Here is an 8,849-nt window from a genome sequence, read left to right on the forward strand (position 1 = left end):
GCCACGCCACCCACCGCACGCGCGCACCTGTGCGTCGCCCGTGCCCCGGATCTCCCTGTCTTCTTCTCGTTCGCGCGCCGTTCTGCCCCACCACGGCACCCCCTTCCCCTACCGCTCTGTCGCTGCGGCTCACCGCCGCCCCGCGCTCACCATGGCCCCCGCGCCCGCTGGCCGCGACAAGCGCCCCCAGTGCCCGCGCGTCTCCCTGCCCCCTATTCCCTGCGGCTTCCCTGCCATGGCCACCGGTGCCTCGCAGCTCCCCGCGCCCGGCGCTGCTTCCGCCGTCTCCGGCCATCGAAGCCTCGGGCGCGCTCACCCTCGCCTCTCGTGGCCTCGGATGCGAGCACCCGCACCTGTACACCCATTCCCCCCCACTCGCGCCACCACTCGTCTCCGCCCGTCGTGGCCCGGCTGGCCGCGCCGGTTTGCCCCGTCGTCGGTGCCCCGGCGGCCTCGTCCCGCCCTGCGGGCGAGTGCCCGCTCGGGTGCGCCCGCACCCGGCGCCCCAGTGCCCGCTAGCAACCGCCCCGCGGTGGCCCTGTGTGCCACTGACTAGGGGGCCGACCCCACAGAACGTTTCTGAAAAAATAAATAAATAAAAATAATAACAATTAATTAATTAAAGAAATAATTAACTTAATTAATTTTGATTAATTAAATCAAACAACTAATTAAACTAATTACACATTAGTTACCTAATTAACCTGATCTGTTAATTAGTTAATTAAGTAGTACGATAGTGGGGCCCACCCCCACCCCCTAATTAATACTAATTAGGTTAAATAATATGTCTAATTAAAATGTGTCACTGACCAGTGGGACCCACTGGTCAGGTTGACCAGTCAACCCTGTTGACTGCTGACGTCAGCATGACATCATGCTGATGTCATAAATCCAATTTCGAATTAAATTAAATGATTAATTAAATTCCAGAAATTAATAAAATCTTTAGAAAATCATATCTTTTAATCCGTAACTCGGATGAAAACACTTTCTACATGAAAGTTGCTCAGAACAACGAGACGAATCCGGGTATGCAGCCCGTCCGTCCGCCACACATCCCTAACATACCGAACACACAACTTTCCCCCTCCGGTTCATTTGTCCGGAAACGCAAAACACCGGGGATACTTTCCCGGATGTTTTCCCCCTTCGCCGGTATCACCTACTACCGCGATTGGGCACACCTAGCATCACGCCTTGTCATGTCATGCATCGTCATGCATTTGTTTGCATTGTGTTTATTGTTTCTTCCCCCTCTTCTCTCGCTAGACACCGAGAGCGACGCCGCTGCTACCCAGTACGACTACGGTGTTGACGATCCCTCCTTCTTGCCAGAGCAATCAGGCAAGCCCCCCCCCTTGATCACCAGATATTGCCTATTCTTCTCTATACTGCTTGCATTAGAGTAGCGTAGCATGTTACTGCTTTCCGTTATTCCTATCCTAATGCATAGCCTGTCCTTGCTACTACTGTTGTTACCTTTACCTGCAATCCTACATGCTTAGTATAGGATGCTAGTATTCCATCTGTGGCCCTACATGATGAAGCTATGTACCTAGGATAGGGCATGGACCTGTCCTAAGTACCCTACCCAAGGACATCCCTAGAAGAAGTCACCTTTCAATCGACTTGGAGGTATCCCACTCGACAGATTCAAGACACTCGACCACGAAGCAATCACTCGACCAAATTCCAACCACTCGACTGCCAGGAGATCTAAAGTCACCCTGCACGCAAACGGTCGGTCATTAAGTAGCTTTTATGGTCATCATAGCACTTTATTAGGGGTGTTACCAGTAACCCCCAGTCTTAATGTACTTTAAACCTTGCATTACTGAGGGCTGGAGGGGCCTGGCGAACTCTATATAAGCCACCCCCTCCTCAGTATCAAGGGGGGGCACCCCTATTATTCATACACACATAATTCAGTCGACCGCCTCCGGGCACCGAGACGTAGGGCTGTTACTTCCTCCGAGAAGGGCCTGGACTCGTAATCGTCGTGTGCTTACAACTCCTCCATAGCTAAGATCTAGCCTCTCCATACATACCCCCCTACATCACTGTCAGAGTTAGAACCACGACAGCTGGCGCCCACCTTGGGGCTAGGAGTCTTAGCGCCTAGTTTGAGAAGTTGCGATTTTTTCCGATCTCCTTGATCATGGTTTCGGGCGGAGCTTTGGTGGAGGGCGCGAGATCCGTCTCGGTGCGCTCACGTTCATCACAGACGACTCTGCTTGGCTTCAGAAGGCTCCACTCGACGTCGACGCGCTCCCCGTCCGCGGGGCGACACACTTTCGCGCATGCGTCCGTGGTGTCCTCCTGCGGCAGCCGTCGACCCAGTATCGGTCGGCCCCCGTGGCATCTCCCCGCCCTGTTTCTCGCCGGCGCAAGCGCTCCGGTCGGTCGAGGCTTCAGAGGTGGGTGAGGCATGCGGTGGCCCGCCAGTCGGCCACCCCACAAGTCGCGGCAATCGAGCCCGATGAATCCCTCTACGGCCTGTTCGACCGGTCGACTGGCTCCACAGAGACCGCATCTGAATGCAACAGCAGTGACCTAGCTGCAGAGGTTCTGGTGATCGATGGGCCACACAGTCCTCCCGGTTTCCCCCGCGCTGACGGAGGCGCGGATGGGGCCGACCCGTCGCATCCTCACGAGGAGTATCTCCCCGAGCCTCTCACGTCGTTGCAGCGGGAGGAACTTCGCCGCCGGAACATGGATGCACTCCACACTCCTATCATTGGAGAAACCCCCGAGGCCCAAGTCTTGGAGGACGCGCGCTTGGCTAACTTGGCCGAGCGCACTCGACTGGAGAATCTCCAGCGAATACTCGACGGGCGAGCGCATCAACGGGCTCCAGAATCTAGTCGACGTCAACTCTTTCCGCCCCCGCAGGTATATCGTACTCCGATTCAGAATTTGGCGGCTGCGGCCCGTATAGCAGAGTCGATTCAGCCCTCCCAGTCAGAGGCTGGCAGAGGCTTGTTGCAAATCAGAGCATTGCTCCGGGCAGCGGAAGACCAGAATTCCGCTGTTTCTCAATCACGAAACAGGATCCACAGTCGATCCGTTGCAGTGGATACAGTCCAGTCGGCTCACAGCCCAAGATCGCCTCCGAGGCGTGAGGGACGTGGAGACCGGCGTGATCAGTACAGAAGGAATGAGCAGTATGATCACCGATTCGATCGTGATGATCGACATCGAGTGCCAACCCCTCCCCCGAGGAGTGGATCATATGTGCCTCGACATCAGGTGGACAGACGCCCTCATAGTGTTGGGCGGAGAATTCCAGTCGACCCCAGGGAACCAGGCTTTGATGCGAGATCCATTCTCGTTCAAGGTTTGGTCGACAGGAATAGAGCTCATCGAAATGGCCACGACAGAGATGCGCCTACCAGTAGCAGAGTACATGTTTCAGGGCCGAAGTGTTTCAATCAAGCCATCAGAGCCGCTGTAATTCCTCAGGTTGGCGACTGGAGTTAGTAAGTTCACCGGTGAGTCCAAGCCCGATACTTGGCTCGAAGATTACCGAGTGGCTGTCCAGATTGGCGGTGGGAACGATGAGGTAGCCATGAAGCACCTGCCTCTCATGTTAGAAGGCTCGGCCAGAGCGTGGCTGAATCAGTTAGCACCCAGCAGCATTTACACTTGGGAGGATCTCTCCCGAGTGTTTGTCACCACATTTGAAGGAACATGCAAGCGACCTGCAGGCCTTACGGAATTGCGGTCTTGCGTGCAGAAACCGAATGAAACTCTGAGGGATTACATCCAGAGGTGGATCACATTGCATCACACAGTTGAAAATGTACCAGATCATCAAGCAGTTTGTGCCTTTAAAGAAGGCGTTAAGTACAGAGAATTGAATCTGAAGTTCGATCGAACCGGAGAGATGTATCTGAATCGGAAGTTCCACCAAATACGCTAATGGTGAAGATGAGGATCGACTCCAGAGTGGCAAGCATAAAGTAGTCGCCCAGGAAACCGGAGGAAATTCCAGTCGGAAGCAGAAGCGGAAAGCCGAGCCAGCCGCTCCTGGGGAGGCCCTGGCCGTAACCCAGGGAAAATTTAAGGGAAAACCTAAAGGACCTTGGAACCCCAAGAAAGTTAAAGACCAAGATGGAAATGATGTTTTGGATATACTGTGTCACATCCACACCAAGAAAGATGAATAGGGTAAACTCATTTACCCAAAGCATACCACTCGACAGTGTCGGCTTCTGATCCAGCAGTTTCAGGGCAAGCAGTCCAAAGATAAGGAAAAGGAGTCGGACAAAGTTGAGGACAAGGAAGATAGTGACGATGGGTACCCCCAGGTCAATTCCACCCTGATGATTTTTGCTGATGTTGAGAGCAAAAGTCGACTGAAGGTTATTAACCGTGAGGTAAATATGGTTGCTCCGGCAACACCCAATTATCTGAAGTGGTCCCAGACTGCCATCACATTCGACCGGTCTGAGCACCCTACGCACATTGCCACCCCTGGGAGGCAAGCTCTGGTGGTCGACCCAGTTGTCGAAGGCACTAGACTGACCAAAGTCCTGATGGATGGAGGCAGCGGTTTGAACAGACTGTATGTAGAAACATTGAAAGGGATGGCATTCCGATGTCCAGGCTCAGCATCAGTAACATGAGTTTCCATGGAGTCATTCCTGGGAAGAAAGCCGAGTCACTCGGCCAAATTGCTCTTGATGTGGTTTTCGGTGATTCCAAGAATTACCGCAAGGAAAAGTTGACATTCGAAGTTGTGGATTTCCAAAGTGCTTATCACGCTATTTTGGGCAGGCCAGCTTATGCACGCTTCATGGCTCGACCATGTTATGTGTATCTCAAATTGAAGATGCCTGGTCCCAAAGGTGTGATCACTTTTACAGGCAATCGGAAGAAAGCAGAAGAGTGTTTTCAGAAAGGCTCAAAGATTGCTGACGCTCAGATGGCGCTGGTCGAGCTGCAAGAGTATCAGAAGACTGCAGATCCGAGTGAGTTGCTAAGAGCTAAGAAGCCTGCTTCAGAATCAGCTTTTCACTCGTCCGGTGAAACGAAGGCAGTTCACATTCACCCGACCGATCCAAACGCTGCTCCGGCTCACATCTCAACGACGGTCGACTCCAAATAGGAAGAAGCGCTCATCTAGTTCCTCCGTGAGAACTGGGACATCTTCGCATGGAAGCCTGCTGACATGCCTGGAGTTCCCAGGGGGCTGGCTGAGCACCATCTACGAGTCGACCCAAAATTTAAACCTGTGAAAGAACATCTTCGACGGTCCGCCGTCCAGAAGAGGAAGGCCATTGGCAAGGAGGTGGCTCGGCTCTTAGCAGCGGAGTTCATCCGAGAAATTTACCACTCCGAGTGGCTCTCCAATGTTGTCATGGTCCCCAAGAAGGACAAGTCACTTCACATGTGCATTGATTTCAAGCATATCAATCGGGCCTGCCCGAAAGATCATTTTCCTCTCCCCCGCATCGACCAGATAGTCGACTCGACTGCGGGATGTGAGCGTCTGTCTTTCCTAGACGCCTATTCCGGGTAACATCAGATCCGTCTGTACGGGCCCGACGAGATCAAAACAGCTTTCATCACTCCATTCGGGTGCTTCTATTATGTCACCATGCCGTTCGGCCTCAAGAATGCCGGAGCCACGTTCATGGGGATGATTCAGAAGTGTTTGCTCACTCAAATCAGTCGGAATGTGGAGGCATACATGGATGGTATTATGGTCAAGTCACGGAAGGGTTCCGACCTGCTGACTGACCTTGCTGAAACCTTTGCCAACCTCAGGAGGTATGATATCAAGCTCAATCCGTCAAAGTGCACGTTCGGAGTTCCAGGTGGGAAGTTACTCGGTTTTCTCGTTTCCGAACGGGGAATCGACGCCAATCCTGAAAAAATTGGTACTATACTCCGGATGAAACGCCCTGTGCGTGTGCATGACGTCCAGAAGCTTACAGGATGCTTGGCCGCTTTAAGTTGATTCATCTCTCGCCTCGGTGAAAAGGCATTGCCTCTTTACCGACTGATGAAGAAGTCCGACAAGTTCGAGTGGACTCCAGAAGCTGATGCAGCGTTTACAGAGCTCAAAGCTCTGCTCTCCATCCAGCCGGTGCTTGCTGCCCCAATCAGCAAGGAGCCTTTGCTGATTTACAGCCAGAGGACAAGTTGTCAGTACAGTACTTATGGTCGAGCGGGAAGAAGAAGAAAAGGCCTTCAAAGTTCAGCGCCCAGTATATTTTGTTTCTGAAGTTTTGACTCCTTCAAAGCAAAGATATCCTCATTACCAGAAGCTTGTATATGGGATTTATATGACCACAAAGAAGGTTGCACATTACTTCTCTGATCATTCCATTACAGTCGTCAGCGACGCTCCACTATTAGAGATTTTGCACAACAGAGATGCAACTGGTCGAGTGGCTAAATGGGCGATTGAACTTCTTCCCCTAGATATCAAGTTTGAGGCAAAGAAAGCTATCAAGTCCCAAGCAATTGGAGATTTCGTCGCCGAGTGGATCGAACAGCAACTTCTGACTCAAGTTCACTCGGAGCACTGGACCGTGTTCTTCGATGGATCTAAGATGCTGAATGGTTCCAGTGCTGGGGTAGTATTGGTTTCCCCCCAAGGAGATAAGCTCAGATATGTTCTCCAGATTCACTTTGATTCCTCCAATAACGAAGCAGAATATGAAGCACTTTTGCATGGGTTGCGCATGGCCATTTCACTCGGCGTCCGTCGCCTCATGGTCTATGGCGACTCAGATTTGGTGGTTAATCAGGTGATGAAAGAATGGGACGTTAGAAGTCCAGCTATGACTGGTTATTGCAATGCAATGAGAAAGTTAGAGAAGAAATTCGAGGGGTTAGAGCTTCATCACATCCCCCGACTAAAAAATCAAGCGGCTGATGATTTGGCAAAGATAGGCTCCAAGAGAGAAGCCATCCCCAGCAATGTGTTTTTGGAAGACATCCACTCGCCATCAGTCCAAGAAGATCCTTTTACAGATGAAGCCCCGCAGCCAAAGAGTGCCACAGATCCGACTGAAGTTGAAATTCCGGCAGTGGTCGACCTAATCATGGAAGTTTTGGCAATCACCCCTGACTGGACGATACCGTACATCGCGTATATCCTGAGAAAGGAACTCCCGGAGGACGAAGAAGAGGCTTGACAGATCGTCCGTCGGTCCAAGGCCTTTACAGTCATAAAGGGACAGTTGTATAGAGAAAGCGCGACTGGAGTCGGTCAGAAGTGTATAACACCAGAAGAAGGTCAGATAATCCTTGATGATATCCACTCGGGGACCTGCGGTCATCATGCGTCCTCTCGGACCATTGTGGCTAAAGCATACCGAGCGGGATTTTACTGGCCAAGAGCGAATGAAATGGCAAAGGAGATAGTCGACAAGTGTGAAGGGTGCCAGTTCTACTCCAACATGTCGCACAAGCCTGCATCAGTCCTGAAGACCATTCCACTCGTCTGGCCCTTCGCTGTTTGGGGACTGGACATGGTTGGCCCATTGAGAACAGGCAGGAGCGGTTTCACACATGTGCTTGTGGCAGTCGACAAGTTTACCAAATGGATTGAAGCTAAGCCTATCAAGAATCTTGATGCTTGCACTACTATCAGTTTCGTCAGAGAGTTAACATTCAGATATGGAGTCCCGCATAGCATCATCACCGACAATGGGTCAAACTTTGATTCAGACAAGTTCAGAGCTTTTTGCGCCTCTCAAGGCACACAAGTCGACTACGCATCGGTCGCCCACCCCCAGTCGAATGGACAAGCAGAAAGGGCAAATGGTCTGATTCTCAAAGGACTAAAGCCTCGGCTGATGCGTGATCTCAAGCACGCAGCAGGCGCTTGGGTCGACGAGCTTCCGTCGGTTCTGTGGGGATTGAGGACTACCCCGAATTGGTCGACTGGAAGAACTCCGTTCTTTCTGGTTTACGGAGCGAAAGCAGTCCTGCCAAGTGATCTACTTCACAATGCACCCCGAGTCGAGCTTTATACCGAAGATGAAGCAGAACAAGCCCGGCAAGACGCAGTCGACCTCCTGGAAGAAGAAAGAGAAATGGCTATGATCCGATCGACCATTTATCAGCAAGACTTGCGTCGATTCCATGCCAGAAATGTGAAGAGTCGAGCCTTCCAAGAAGGAGATTTGGTCCTCCGAGTGGATCAACAGAAACCACACAAGCTCGCTCCTACTTGGGAAGGTCCCTTCATCGTCACCAGAGTCCTCCACAATGGAGCATATCACCTTTACAATGTCGATCGCCAGTTCGATGAGCCACGAGCTTGGAATGCAGAACTGCTCCGCCCCTTTCACACTTGAATTCTCACTCGGATGATATGTAATAAGAAAAACTTATGTAGTCTATTTATCAAAGACAAGAGTGTTACAAATTTTCCTATAATTGTTGTTGCTTTTGTTTGCGTGTGAAATCCCCCAGTGGGTGGCTTAGCTGCGAATCCGTTTCGCCTAAGTTTGTAAAAAAAATCCTACCGAGTGGCGAGCCAGACTCCCACTCGGAGGCTTAGCTGCAGCTCAGTGCTCGCCTAAGTGTTTAAAAATCCTATCGAGTGGCGAGCCAGACTCCCACTCGGAGGCTTAGCTGCAGCCCAGTGCTCACCTAAGTGTTTAAAAATCCTACCGAGTGGTGAGCCAGACTCCCACTCGGAGGCTTAGCTGCAGCCCAGTGCTCGCCTAAGTGTTTAAAAATCCTACCGAGTGGAGAGCAAACCTCCCACTCGGAGGCTTAGATGCAGCCCAGTGCTCGCCTAAGTGTTTAAAAATCCTACCGAGTGGAGAGCAAACCTCCCACTCGGAGGCTTAGCTGCAGCCCAGTGCTCGCCTAAGTGT

This window comes from Triticum dicoccoides, chromosome 7A, assembly GCF_002162155.2.
Source record: "Triticum dicoccoides isolate Atlit2015 ecotype Zavitan chromosome 7A, WEW_v2.0, whole genome shotgun sequence".
Classification (NCBI taxonomy): Eukaryota; Viridiplantae; Streptophyta; class Magnoliopsida; order Poales; family Poaceae; genus Triticum; species Triticum dicoccoides.